General features: G+C 25.4%; 1 protein-coding gene across 9 annotated transcripts in view; it reads left to right on the forward strand.

The window, feature by feature from the left end:
* Nucleotides 1-285: 285 nt before the first annotated feature.
* Nucleotides 286-16,445, forward strand: part of LOC107994538 (chitin synthase chs-2) — a 43,732-nt gene continuing 27,572 nt past the window's right edge. For 4 of the 9 annotated variants that reach the window (XM_062082610.1, XM_062082613.1, XM_062082615.1 and 1 more), the window contains exon 1: nucleotides 303-512. The gene's annotated coding sequence lies outside the window, so the exon portion shown is untranslated. Of the gene's footprint in view, nucleotides 513-1,692; nucleotides 2,098-5,846; nucleotides 5,957-13,857; nucleotides 14,321-16,445 lie in introns of those variants that run through there. The other 5 variants (XM_062082612.1, XM_062082611.1, XM_017051506.3 and 2 more) reach the window with 5 other exon arrangements.

Genomic DNA, 16,445 nt, shown 5'->3' on the forward strand with positions numbered 1-16,445 from the left:
AAATTTACATAAATTCACACAGAATACAAATTCACATGGTTGAATACAAAAATAAAGTTTCCTTACTTGAACAAATGTTTCAAGTTACGTGAAATTTATGTAAATTATTCAAATTAATAATTTTAATTAATCTTAATTATGTTTTAGAGCTTGATTTTAGAATATTTCTATTTTCTTTTTAGTTTAAAAATTTTCTATCGTTATTATTAATTAAAATTGAATTGACGTGTGATATCAATGATCGATTAAAAATCTGATAATGATTTTATAATGAAGATAAACTTCATACAAGCACAAGAATATCGATAGTATAGTTAGATAGATTGCAACGGAATCGTTTTAGTTGTTTCGATGTCATCCATCGAGACATTTCTTAAGGTTTTTAATATCATTTAATATCTCGCAATTTAATATCTCGCAAAAAGTTTTAAAGAAGTTGTTGAAGGAATGAATATTGAAAAGAAGTAGTGAATTGTTTTTAAGTGGTCCTTATATAAAATTAATGATTTAAGGTAAGAAACTCGAAAAATTTATTTGGATGAATCATCATCTAAGCTCATGTGCAATCAATTGATGCACACATTATTAATGGTTTGATAAGGTATATACAATTACAATTACAAGGTATATATACAAGATTATAATTTTTTTAGATTTCTGTAATATGTGTGATAATTCTAGATTTTTGCAATTCTTTTTAATTTTATATTTTTATTAAATTTAAATTTTTTGCAATTTCACTTAATGTGATAAATAATTGTAAACCATATTTATTTTTTTAGCAAATTTTATTTTGTTCAATGTTATGTAAAAAATTTCTTACATAGATATTCTTAAATTCTATATTTTAAATTTAATTCATAATCTCATATAAAAGTTTTACATCAAACATTTTAGTACATTTAAATTGTGAAATGTTTTAGCATTTAGAAAATATAAGATCAATAACTAAAATGTAGATGATCAATAACTTTCAATAATTTTCAGTAACTTGTCACTCGTGAAATTTCTTTCTTGGATAAATGTTCAATTCCTAGAAATAATTAATCACCAATTCTCATCATTCTCATCTGATTAAATTTCAACATTCAACTTCCTCTTCACTCAAAGTAATTCATTTTTTATTTTATTATAATTTATAATTTTCACTTTCTAGTTTTGGACGACTTTCATATTTATAATAATTTCAAGAAACTCAACTATTTTTTCTCGAACTTAAATCTTTAATCTGAAATCTAACTCAACAATTTCCACTCTAAGAAACCTAAAACTTCAGAATTTAAATTCTACGTTTAAAAACCTATCTATTATCCTGTCTTTTTCGTACTGAAACAAAATCATCTCGAGAAGAAAAATTTCATTACATTTATTGAACGAAGAATCAAAAACGAAAGCCGATCTTTCCACGATATCCTTTCGTATCTTTCACAGAATTTCGCAACGAAACCTGAATTCCTATCGATAGATCGGCGCCATTGTTACATTGCGTCTCGCGATCCGGTCAACCACAGCTTTGACATCGAAAAAATCGTCGAAGGGACACCTGGGGGGGCCACCGCACGCGCGGAGGCGATTCGCGAGGCGCGAGGGGCGGGGGCGGAGGAGTGGCGAGGAAAAATCGTGAAAGGAAGAGCAAAGAGAGAAAGAGATAAAGAGAGTCACTCTTTAACCGTGTGTGTCGTGAAAGTTATAGCGGAGCAAGAGGGGATCCTGAATCGCTTCTGGTACCTCTGGTGGATCGTGGCTAAGCCAGTCGCTCGCTCGCCGCTCACCTAAACGGCTTTCACCTGGGCCGATTACGAGGATCCTTGGTCGTCGACCGCCTTCCAACGATTCCGACCAACGTTTTCTCTCTCTCTCTTTTTCTCTTTCGGCTGTGCGCGCGCTTATGAACACGAAAACTCGTGGCCCCGTGGCCGGTGATCGGTGATCGGACCCACGACACGTCCGTATGGTGTATCGTTTCGACGAAACAGTGATTTCCATTTTTTCCATGCGATCAAAGGGGTACGTCGGATCGTTCTGGTTGCAAGGAAGATACGCAGACTGTCGATAGGTTTCCGCTATAGGCAGAGAGGTTTCACTTTTGTTTGGCAGGTACGTGATTTTCTGCGCTTGTTTTTCCGCGAGGAGAAAGTGTGGGATCGGCGAAGTGTTTTGAATCGCGCGGTAATCTTCGATAAATATATTATTGGGAGGAGGGGGAGTTTAGTGGAATGGCACGAAGTGTGTTTCGAAAGAATAACATAAGATATCCGTGAGATATTATATTTTAAGGATTTTGAATTTCTATGAATTTTTTTTTTTTTGCATAAATATATTTTAATAACTTTGAGGTTATTTTGGGCTAACTTTGAGCCAGATATGATACACGAGGAAAGTAATAATTTGCAAATTTTTTTATATCCTCTATCTTCATGCAAGCATGTTTTGGAAAAAACTTATTCATCTTATTCTTATCTTTTAAAATAAAAATAAATAAATGAAACGAAGTTAGTTTGTTTCTTAATTTAGAAACAAATTTATTCTGTCTAAATTTAATATGTTAATATATCATATAAATTGATATAGAATGTGACATTGAAAAACGTATTTGAAAAAGAGAAAACAAATTTTGAAATTTAAACTGATTTTAGAATTGAAATTAAATTTTTGTTAATTAAAAGATTTCAACAGTTGAGTACCACTCCTTCTCTGAACCTATTATTTTTCTTTCTCTTGGAGGGTCGTATTTTTTCTTTGTTTCGTTTCGTGTTGGTTGCTCGTTAGGGACACGCGCGAATTCCGATCGGTTCTAAATCTTATAGCTGAAGTATACATGACCCGTTTCTCTCTTTCGGGGGAGAAGAGTTTCTCCGGCGTGACTGTTGACTTTCTATTGTAGCATCTGAGCAACGTGAGATTTCGTAATTTCGTGAATGATCCGATCGCTTCCTTGCCGCGCGATGACAGCTACTTTACTTGAAACCGCTTGGCGATTTATGGTCTCCGGTTAAAGAATAAATGTTGATGAATAAATTATGAATTATGGAAGTATTTTTCGCTTAAAATGTCAACTTATATTCTATTTGTTGATTTGATTTTATCCAATTTTTCAATATACTTTGTGATTGTTTATTATATATTTATTATATATTTTGAGATTATTTAGAATTTTTATTAGATTCGTTAATGTTGGATGATTATTCTGCTTGAAAATGGTGATGATATTTTATAAAAATGAGAAAATTAAGAGACTTAAAATTTTTGATAATTTAGTCATGGAATTATGAAAATAGGAAATATATATATCCCATATTAGAATCGTTGGATAATGAATTTTCTTATTAATTAAAAAAAAAAAAATATAAAGGGATAAATATCAAATTAATTAGTATTATAAATACAATGAAACATCGATTTAAATTATAGAAATGTTATAAACTAAAATGAAAAGCAATATTTTTGATAATAAAAAATTATGAGAAAAATATACATTTTATTATAAAATCTAACAAGAAAACGTTAATTTAAATTGAATAAAAATGTCATAGATGATGGAATAAATATATCTATATCGCCCTCTAATGAAGTTTCGCTGTCTAATTATAGGAATGCAAGATTTCTATGTCAAGACTTGCGATTGAGATTTCATTGATCATTTTGCAAGGCAACACGCGAACATTATAACGGTATTGCAAAAGAGACGAGGGCGTGAGGTGGAAATTAGATATTTATAGGACGTTCTGACGCGATTCTTGTGTGTCTCTCTTTTTCTGTTCTCACTTTCGTTGATTATTCTCCTTTTTCTTCCTTCATCCTGAGTTACTAATTGACTGAGGATCAAGGAGATCGCGTAGAAAGCGCGATGTAATTCTTCTTTGATTTTTTAATCGTGGCACGTTGCGTGATCGATGTTATGCTTTTTTGAATAACTGTTGCATAATTAATAGAAAAATGGCTTTTTTCATTTTTCGTCGATAGTACGATAGAACCAGAACATAACATAGCCATTCGAATAATCGAATAATCTTGCTTTTTATTAGAGTTAATTATTTCGAGATATATTATTATAGATATTAAACAAATTTAAAAATTACAATTTAACAATTTTTTTAATCATTACATAATCTTATATAAGAAAACTTAAACATTATATATATAATTAGCAATTTTTTTTTAATTAGCTTTTAATTTATACATGAGATTAAAGATTATTAAATTAGTTATTTTTAGATATTTATAAAATAGAAAATAAAGTTTTTGTTTGTTTGATATTGAAATTAATAAAAATCAATATGCTATTAATTTAAAATCGTTTTTCTATATTTTAAAAAGTAAATGAAGAAAGATTAAAAGTTTTAGTTTTATTTTGAGTAGTTAATACATTAATATACATTTTAGAAAATTCAACGACAAAATAATCGATCAAATAATACATCATATATCATGTATGATGTTATCACAAGTGTTTCTGGTAGTCTCATAAATAATTAATATTTGTGAATTTAATTTTTATATTTAATAATAAATTTGTATATTTAATAATTAATGTTGCTATTCAATTATATGTTGTATTTGAACAGATGAATCTTTGATCATGGCAAATATAAAATATCAAAAAGAGATCATAGAATTACAATAAAGTGAATTTAAAGGGAATAATTTCTTTTTGTTATAAGATTTAATAATTAATAATTATAAGAATAAAAAACAAATATACAAAGTTAATTAAATTATTAAATTAAAATTAAAATTTATTAATTATTTAAAAAAGTTATCTAAGTCTTATTCATCAATATCTTAATCTTATTTATTTCTTAATCATTTAACGAAACTGATTCACGATGCAGTCCCTGAATAACGTATTATAGTTTTAAAAAAATGACTTATCTTCCGATTAAAGAGGTTTTCTTTGTAATAAAATTTCTTATTATCTCTACACGATCATCTGGTAATAATATATCTCGGAACTACAGATTTCTAAATTGTATTTGCTTTGGTCGTTGGATCGATTAAAATGAAATCTAAAATCAATCAAAAAAAAAGAGAAAAATCTAATTTTTATCGATAAATAATATATTTGATTTTACATTATTAATAAAAATTATTTTTCTCTTAATGTTTATCTGACAGGCCGATTAATATAGACATTGACCTAACACGTATCAACAGCATTAGAATGATTGTTATCAGTTTACTTTTTTGGATTAAAATTGCGCAAATATAAGATTATTTCTTATCAAAGAAGCGGTAATTGATAACATTGATGCACACTCGCAATTATTTAAAATTATATAGGAATCTCATCATTCTAAAATGTATCGCAATTGATAGATTAGAAAAAATATGATATAAATATGAGAAATTTTTAAGAAATTTTAAGAAATCTGATTGATTCTAAAATTTGAAGAATCATGAAATGAAATATTTATAATAAAGGAACAATAAATACATGTATACAAATGAAACAATTTTTGAAATTAGAATTTACTTTAGAATTTTTTAAATTGATTTTTTTAATAAATTTAAATTTATTTGGATTTTAGAATAAATTTGAAATTCTATAAATATTTTTTAATATTTATTTAATAAAGGATATGATATTTTATTTTATTTTATTTTAATTATATTTACATATAATTAAAATAAAAATTATACATACATATTTTATATACATCTTTTAATATTACAATTTTTTAAATAATTATCTAATTATCTATTCTAAAATAATCATCAATGTGTCTTTATAGATTGAAATTTTTAAAAATTTTAAAAATTATTTCATTTTAAAATTGTTTCATTATTTATCATTTCTTTATCACGAATCTTAGTCATAGAATAAAATCTATAAATATTGAAGTTATTATGATCCAGCAATCATTGGAATTCTATTTTCAACCTCAAAGTATGATTTAAAATATAGAAACGAATTGTTTCTTGCCATTGGAAGTATATTGGTCTCGTCACTATCAAGGTAACTGTTTTTTAACGTAAAAATTGTATCTAATTACATTGAATTGCTCGAAATGCGATACATATCTTGTGTACAGATATCGATACATAATACTTCCGAGAGATTTCAATGCCCACAGTGGACATAATGCTATTTCTAATGTTGCTTCTAATCTAATATACTAGATTAGCAAAATTATATATCAACGAATATTATTAGGATGAGAATCTTATTTTTTGCTTTGTTTGTTTTAAAAAAGTGAAATCGTTTTGAAAGTTTGTTATGTCAAGGAATAATAATTATGGAAAATAGTTAAAAAAATTTTTTTTGTATCATAATGAATTTTAGAAGTAATTTTGTCTATTCAATTCAATAGAGAGATTACTAATAATTTACAATTTTATAAAATATCCATTAAATAAATTAAATAATGAAAATAGATATATAATTAATCGTTCATTTTTACACGTATTGTTACTTCAAAACTTAACAACGATAAGAATTTCATACATTCTACTACCATATGTCATCTATTCAACTTGTCCTTCTGATTCTCTTTATATTACCATTAGCATTAAAAATCGATTTAAGTTATTCAATAAGAATAAGAAAGCGAATTAGTAGTAATTTTTATCCAATGGGAATAATTATTAGAAATAAAAAAAAAAAAGAAACGTTTTTTTTTAAAAAAAGAAAATAAATTTATTAATAAAATGTGTTTTATTATCATAGAATGATTTTTAAAAGTAATAAGATACATTATTCGATTAGATATTCTTAGATAAAAAGTTCGGAAGTAAGGATATTTATTTAAAAGTTGATTAAAGTTTTTATGCTTATTTAAACAAATTTTATTTTTATAGCATGTATATATTAAACATTCCAATTAGTAGATTTTCAATACATATAATTTTACAATCTGCAATATTTTTTATTATTTTAAATTATTATTCATTTTAGATATAAAAAAAGCACAAAAAGAATGTTTTCTTTTTCACGATAATAGTTTGTTCAATCACGATCAACGATGAGTTTGATGTTTAATAATAGATTATTGATGCTACATTGCAATTATTATTCATGCTCATGATTATATTTATTCACAGTAAATCAATTATTCAAATATTAACATAACAAATAAATGAACAAGGTATACAAATTAATGTATTTAAATAAAATATTTAATTTTATTAAATTATATTACAGTTTGTAACTTATAAGAAAAATACATTATAAATATCATAGCACAAAAATTAAATAATTAATTTAATTAATTATTATTAATCCATTGTTCGAATATTTATTATTATTATATGTTTGGATAATACATACTTTACTTTCTTTTGATAAGAACTTAATATTATATCCTCGAATACTTTGTACGTGATGATATCAAAATGAAAATATAAAAAATAAAATGTACTTCAAAAGATAGAAAATAGAAAAAAGTAAAACAAAAGTTACAAAACTTTGTAACATTAAAAGTATTTTCATTTAAGAATATTTATATAAGAAAAGAGACAAATGATTTAAGATAAAAATCGATTACAATTTTTAATTATTTATTTACACAATTTACAATTGAACGCAATTTAAGACAATTTAAAAAATTTATATTTTTATCGCTTCTATACTGCAATATACTGCAATAAAAGTGAAAACAATCTAGTTTTCGAATCGAAACATACTTTCATCAACATTTTACATTTTACATTCTCTTCATTCTCATTTTTACATTCAATTATTCTCAATTTTCGAACAATTATCGGCCAAACATTTCAACTACTTTTGAATATTTCATCCTATTCGTCCTATTCTCAAATCTCATATCTTCATTACTTTTTCATTGATTTCACATTCACATACATACAATCTTTCATTCTAACATAATATAATCTTTCGTCTTCACAGCGTAATTTTTCCCGCGTCTAATGTTTTCTTCCGTCCAACTTTCAACAGAGCCTCTCCCGCGTGTAGGGTTAAGAAAGCGATCAAAGATGACAAAGTCAAGTGAATCACACGTCGCGTGGGAAACACGCCTAGAGACATACTAACCCAACATCGACGAGGTTAGATTGTGAAGGAGGAAACCTAGTTACCGGATACGCGGGAAAACGTTGATTCACAAAGGAATCACGAACGGTTGGAACCGGTTAATCATGGCGCGCGTCTTTGTACGCGCTCTCCTCGATTCGATTCGAAATATCCTACGTGCGCAAGGTCATTCCTTTCTCCCTGCTCTCGCGTTCTTCTGCGAAACTGTCTCCCTTTTCTTCGTCCTGTGATTCATTTTAGCGCGCGAATTCACCGTTGAATTTCCTTACGATCGATCGATTTCTTCGTTTCGTGAATAATTGAAGGTGTGTTCCATTTTTATTTATTGTTTATTTCGGTTTCATTTTCGATCTTTCGTTTTATGTTGCGGCTTTGTGTTTGGCGTGAAATGAATTGAGTTTGAATTATTTATAAATTTAGGGCGGTTCGTTGAGAGATGACAATTTCTTGAGAAATTGAAATTTTTGGTATTAATTATAATTGTGGGAAGATTAGGTTTTAATTAAAAGATGGTTTAAGGGTAGAAGAAGAGAGTTAAATATAGTTTCCATATGTTGTTGAACCATATGTTGTTATTTAAATGGGAATTATTAGTATTAATGAAACGTAATTATTATTTAAGTTTTATAGAAAAGTGTAAGGAAACATGTGGAAAATATTTTTTATCTTTTAAAAGTTATTAAAAAGATAAATACAATTTCATCCTTTCAAAACTTTTTAACATTTTTAAAACACCAAGAGTATTGAATATTTCTTCTTATAGAAAAATACTCATATCTCATTTTTTAATTTTATAATCTATTTAATTATATTATACTTAGATTGATATAAATTACAAATTTGATCTCTTGATAAATGTTTAGTTTAGTAAATGAATAAAAGAAAAAAAAATAAAAATTAATAGAAAAGAAAACCAGCTTGAAAGACATATAATTTTTAATCCATTTAATATCGCAGTTTTTTTGTACCTTTTAAGCAAAAGAGTGCATATATGAAACATTCTATGTGTGTATATCCAGACACGTGTGTACATTGTACACGATTCGATTTGTGGGTGTAGCGCGACATTTAAATTACTGTCAATCGGTGTCACAGCTACAAGGAAGCATTACCGTTATTTTCTTTTTCTGTCGAATGTAATCGAAAGACTCGTGATAGTATGCAAGATAACCAATCGAAAATACATAACATCGGTCGGTGAAAGAACGTTTTTCAATCGATAGTATTTACATCTCAATCGTGAAAGAAAAGAAATAAAGAAATAATAAAGCGAAGAAAAAATTCAAGTAGAAAAGTGAAAGAATCAAGGTTGGAATTGGACAGAAGTTGAAAGAAATTGGGACGTTAGAATTGAAAAGAGTTAAACAGTAAGTGGAAACAGTTAATTAAGAAAGTTTTTGGAGAAAACATTGAAAATGATTATTCCATATTTTAGACACGGTATTTGATTGATAGAAAGTACATTCGATTTTATATTTTTTTTGTATAAACAGAATCACGGGTTAATTTTCAAAGCATTAATTTCAATATTTAATCATTTTACTTATTTTTATATAATTTTGATGATTTTTTAATTTTTTAAACCATATCACAATGAAATTTTGGATTTATATTTTAATATTATTTCAAAGTGTTTGACTTGAAAAAATATTAAAATATATGAATTTATTATTTTTATTTGATTAAAATTACATAAAAAAAAGTATTGGAAATATTATTAAACAAAAATTAAAATAATAGTTATTAAATTTTATTTCACATTTTATGAAAAATCTATCATTTTTTATTGTATGTATCTTGCTAAAAAAATATAAAAATAATCTAATAAATATAAAAATATAAAATAAAAATATAAAGATGATAAAAATTTATCATCTTCTTTTTTATATAAAATAATATAATGTTTTTTAAACATAAAAATAAAATTTCGTATAATGTATTTTGTATAATAAAATTTTGCATAATATATTACTCTATTCTTGAAAAACTACAAAATAAACAAAAATATAGAAATATAAGAATATAAATATTTTTTTAATTTTTTAAATATCATTGTTTTATGAACAAATGCAATGTGAGATATTAAATCACATTTCTTTTATATTAATTCTTCGAAATAATAGAATATTATTTATCTACAATTCAATTATGACAAGTTCATATAATGCTAATGAAACCATTAAAATTAATTATCTCTTTAGTGAATCGTTAAATTTTAAAAATATGCTATTAACCGATCTTGTAATATTTCATAGTATTTTATTTTACAATTTCCACACATTGTCTATTATCCTATCTTGATTAATTGAAACATTTTATTTTTCATTTTTTAATATATATTTTAAGATATATACATATATATATACTTAAAGTTTCATAGTATTTTATCTCTTGTTGAACAAAATTGGAAAACTTATCTTGTGAACTTTGTAGAGAAGCAGTCTAATTTATTTGTTCTGAGATGGAACTTCAGATTTCTTAAAAGTACTAGCATACTTTAACTTAAGGCATATTTTATCTAAAATTACAAATATTTTCGTCACTAAATTCATCAAAATCACTTCCTTAAGACCACTTCGCTCTTAGCAACGTTACATTCAATGTTTCCATCCCATTTATTTCTATCATAACTCGTTTTTTCTTTATATTAATCCTGTTTATTCAATTTACACATACACAGTCAAAAAAGAACACATTGTGACCGAATAGTATTTAAGGTAGGCAGCTGAGAAATGGAAAGCCTACGCGTTGAAAAACATACACGTATGAATTCCTCGTTAAATATAGAGACAAGTGGTCGCGAAAGAAACCAACAGTGAAGTTAGCTGGACCACGACAAGGGGTAAAAGCAATGATTCTCAACCTGAATTAAAAAGAAATCATAATTTTTGATTAGTAATCAGTTAATATTTGTTTATTTTAATATAAATTATATTATTTATAATTTATTATTATTATTTATCATTACAAATTTATTATAATGACTTTTAATATCTTAATAAAATTACATTACTATTCTTTTACTAGTTAACTTTTTATGGACTAGTAGTATATTACAGTTTCTGGGGGGATAAATTGAGTTATTTATATCCATGATTGTTGATTTTACTGTTCTTAAATCTAAAAAAATTTTAGATTTAAAAAACATTTTAATTTTAACTGTTTAAAAGGTTTAGCAAAAATAAAAATTTCTTTAAAACCAGAAATGAGAATTAAAAACTGGTTGGAGACAATTAACATTTAAAAATAGATAATATAGAAAAAAGAGAAACTTACTGTACTAAGTATATTGTGTATAGTTTGAATTGTACATTCGTTAATCTAATCTAGTGCTAATAACTTCTATTATTGCCAGATTTCACTTTTAATCTGTTATTAATTATCGATTGATTAAATGATTGGACACGATAGCATCGTGCATCCATTGCATCAGAATAGAAGTGACCTAGATAACCATAAAAGGTTAATTTAAAGACAATTCAGTGTTGAATTAATCAATAAGCAATACCAATATATTACAAAATTATGATATTATTAAGAGAAATACATTACAAAAATCTTCTGATTTTAAAAATCTTTTACATAATAAGCAATAATATTGTTAAATATTTGTATACATAAATATACGAAAGGAAGAAAAGAAAGGAAATAATGAATAAAGAGAAAAGAGAATTGAGCAGTTATAATTTTAAATATATTATATAATTTGTAATAGCTCATTAAAAATTGTCTTTTTTTTGTTAAAAATATTCCTCTGTCAGAAATTATCTAAAAATTATCTAAAAATATCTAAAAAAATTATACTTTTGTTAATTGTCTTATATGATATGATTATAATCTTTTCTTATATGAGAAAGTCGCAAATTGTTTAAATATTAGAAAAGAGGGTTCAAAATTTAAGAAAGGTTGGAAATCACTGGGTTAAAGGATAGAGAGGAAGGCAAACAATTCCATGGTGGACAATGACTCATAGGACAACGGCCTTAAGACGACGAAAAGTGGTAGTCTAGGGAGTAGAGACACGCGCCATAATCATGCACAACCTCGCCGGTGCACCAACGTTCATGCTCGCTTGATGTTTATGAATACGAGCTTAAACTTATGATCGAAATAAAATACAAGAGGAATAGAGCATCATAAAAGAAGGTTGATAAGCTCTACGCGTAACGTGTTTTCTTGTATATTTTTTTTTATGTTCCCCTTGGGGATATTAATTATTTTAATAATTCTAATAAACGAATCTTGATATCGAATTGAAGAGACATTTCGTTTTAACTTCAATTGGATAATTCGAAAAGCTTATATTTTTATCGTCCAATATTTTAGACAGCTTTATTGATTCGTAAGATTATTGTTTTTCAAAAGCTTATTTGTTCTGTTGATCAATATCAAAATTTTTGTGATATTTTCTTATGATATATTTCTATAATAATTTTAAATTTATATTTATTATTATTGTCAATGATTGATTTAATTTAATTGTTTTAATAAAATATTGGTATATATATATTACAATTAAGATATACGAATTGAGTATTAAATTTTTATGGAATTAATAGAACAATGATATAATTGCATTTGCTGATTATAAAAAACATCAATATTTTAATATATATATTCGCTAGAATTTCATATAAATATGCAGATTTGCCAATAAGTATACACATTTGTTGCAATTCATTGTTTCAATCATAAGGAAGGGATATTTAAAAATGAAATTAAAAAATTTTTATGAAGAATAAATCGATTCATTATCAATCATTTAGCTTATCTATTCATTCAATGTATTATTTTAGAGATTTCATTTTTATATTTTATTAAAGTTTAATAAATCAAATTTAAATTAGTTTCTAATTTATTAAAAAAGTATATTATATTTCTTTTTCTTTTTATAATTTCGGTTTGTTAATATTATAATTTATTTTCTCACGAATTTCCCAACTTTTAATGAATTTCTATAATAATGTACTTTATAAAATTTAAAATTTAATTTTATCCAAACTTTTCCTAAATTAAAGATTTGTTACTTACATTATCTTAAACTGTCTAAAACGAAACTTTGCATGAAAAAATGTTGAATTATTTATTGTTTCATTCGTGATAAAGATTAATTCACGAATGGTTACGAGTTAGAATTATGGAGCAAGATAAAAAAGTTGGACGATTATCGATTACACAACAGATCGTTAGTCGAATAATAAATTAGAAGTAATTCGTCATAGAAAAAAAGAACTAAACATAACCTTATTATTTATATATTAGTCCTTATTTATATATTACACGATTATGTTGTTAGCAATAAATATAATTGATTGTTCTGGTGTTAGATAATTAAGAAATTTAAGAATATTATTACTAGCAAAAAAGAATTTATACCAGTGATTGTTATTGTTTTTATTAAAAGACATATTAAACCGTAGATCAATAATAAACGTTTTTATTAAAAAAATATATAAATATGTAATCTATCATATGTAACACATATTTATAAAAATAATAAATTTAAAATCTAAAAAATTGCTTCTAAAGTTACTAATTATTTATAAAGATTCTAATTATTTAATTTTTTAATTATTTAATTATTTAATTTTTCAGTATAAAAGAAGAAACAAGAAAAAAACAAAAGAATAGTATAAATACATTTTAAAGAAAGTGTTATTAAAATTTTGATTTCCTAATTCCAAAATTCCAAAATTATTAAAATTCCGATAATAAGGTTAAAATTCATACATTTAAACAATATTAAAAATCCAATATATCATATATTTATTATTTTCATATGTTCAATATTTCACAAGCCAACTCTATATAAATCAATTTTATTAATTCACTACACCTAGAAACCTTTAATTCTTCTGAAATAGCTCACGAAATATTCAAAGTACCACGTAGCGAGCACTGGACGAAGCCTCACGAACGACTTTCCATTCGAGCCAGAATAAAACCTAACGAGAGTTAACGGAAACAAAGAAAAAGGAGAAAAAAAATTTGCGAGAAATGATCAATGTTCAATTACTTACTTCGAAAATCAAAAAGATCAAAAGTCTTTTGAACGAGTTCGAGGTCTTTTTCAAAAAAAAATCTATCATCTATTTTGGCGGAATCCTAAATCGAAAGAATTCTCGATCAAGAAACTTGGCTGTGGAAGGATCGTAGAAAAGGAGTGCGAGACAAAGTAGGGTGAGGAAGAAAAGAACGTGGTGAACAGAAGACAGAGTGAGAGGTGTCGAGGGGGTGGAACCGAGGAACGAACGAATCCGTGACGTGCCTCGAGGGCAGCAACCGACACGGCGAGTTGCAGTGGACGTCCTTGCTACGTTATCTTTCACGGTTCGTTCCCTTTCACTTTCAGTGTCCAGGAACCAGAAAGCCCAGACCTCCATGAACAAAGGTGCGCCTCCGCCTTCTTGTTGTCCGTGTCTCGAGATCGAAACGAACGAGAGGAGCCACGGTTTCCTCTCCTGTTCCTTCATCACTTCTTTCCTCCATTCTTCTCTATTTCGCCTCTTAATAGCAAACCTATTCTCTTCTGGCAAACTGATAATTAGATATTGAGTAGAACTTCTTGAATTTTCTCTCTGGAAAAATGTTTTGATAACATATATAAGATGATTCGAAGATGGTGAGAATGAGAACGCAGGGAAAATGTTGCTTTTATGTGATTCGATGAATTGAGTATAAATTAAATGGAATATGATTGTATTTGGTGGGTGAAATAGGTTATAATATTTTTAATTTTTTTTTTTTTTTGAATTATTTGATTTATAATATTTGAATAATCTTCTTTTTTTTTATATAAGATTTAAGAAAAATTTGAAAAATTAATTTTTTCATGGTTTTATTATAATGAAATGACTGATAATTGAATTGAATATGTAAGGTTGATTACTTTCAGTAATACTTGATTAAGTTACTCTTTCATCTCACACGATCTAATTAAAAAAATTATCGTGATTTTATTATCACGAACTGCTAACACTAATTTTTTTTTTTAAATGAAGTAGAGAGAAAATTATCGTGATATCTTTATAGAATATGATAATATAATTATATTAGGTCGTTATAGGTCGCGATTTATTCTGAAGTACTAAGTGCAAGGAAAGAATTCATTCTAATAATTGATTTTACGCTTTATTGTAGGTAAATAAAAAAAATTATTCTGAAATATTGATATTAAATTAATTCGATTCGTTATAAATTCGTTATAAATCATAAGCGATCACAGTTAAGTTAAATTATTTAATTTTGATATGTATTCCATACTTTTACTACGTGCAATAATGAAATTAATTAATTCAAAATTAAATAACACGATTTATATATTTACGATAACAAATATAGGATATTATTAATTGTAATCTTAGCAGAATATAATATTGGATATTGGATATTGTTTGAAGCTGAATACGAATATGAATTTTTATTGAGTTTCATATTGCAGTGAACTCATTGAAGCGTTGCATTTTTATTCAAATATTTATGGATACACTGTTTGTGTTACATATTTGTTTTCTATCTGTCTCAGATTATCATTATAACTTAATTTTTTTTTAAAAGTTTAAAATAAAAAATTTTAATATTAAAAAGAATAAAAATAAATAAATTTTTCACAATATTAAAAAAATTTATTTTATTTTAGTTATTTTTATTTAAGTAATATTTCGTGATATTTAGAAAAATATATTGTAAAGTCACAAAGATTGAAACTGAAACTTTTTTTTACATCTTTTAATAAATTACATTGAAACAATATCAATCATTTCTTGAAAGGTTTGATATCCTGTTCTTTTAATGGCATAATTACTTAATAACTAATGATTTTGCAATAAATGAGTCACGTATGAATGATTTGGTAGAGATAATAAGGCGAATATTTGTAAAACCAAATAATTTCTTATTCTCCTTTCGATGAATTAAGTAGATTGTGAATATCTATGCAAATTAAATTTTTATACACGTGATTAAATATGAAATTAAAATAGAACTTTAAAAAAAAGGAGAAATGATTTTTTAAATTTATTTTTAATATTCAATTTTTTATTCAAAATATACAATTTTTGTTTCGTTCAACAACTTTTTTGGAATAATTTACAAGACATTTTCAATTTTGTGGATTATTTTCATTTTCAGAATAAATTAGGATAAATTCTAAACTTAAATATTTTTTTGAAAATTACTTTGTTCAAAAATTTCATCAAGATTCACAATTCAATATAGAAATTTTGTTAAATATTACAACGAAAATTATAAAATTATCAATAATTTGATTACAATTGAATTATCAAATTTTTAATTAATTAACTTAATTGTCTTATCTCTCTTTAATATAAATTGAAACTTCATTTTATTATCGTAGAATTAATGAAATACATTATTCAGGATATCGTATTAATTCTGCATATCTTTTAAATTTCCTAAAAATACATAAATATTTATAATCTAATTAAATAGGTAA

The sequence above is a fragment of the Apis cerana genome, linkage group LG11 (genome assembly GCF_029169275.1).
Source record: "Apis cerana isolate GH-2021 linkage group LG11, AcerK_1.0, whole genome shotgun sequence".
In the NCBI taxonomy this organism is placed as follows: domain Eukaryota; kingdom Metazoa; phylum Arthropoda; class Insecta; order Hymenoptera; family Apidae; genus Apis; species Apis cerana.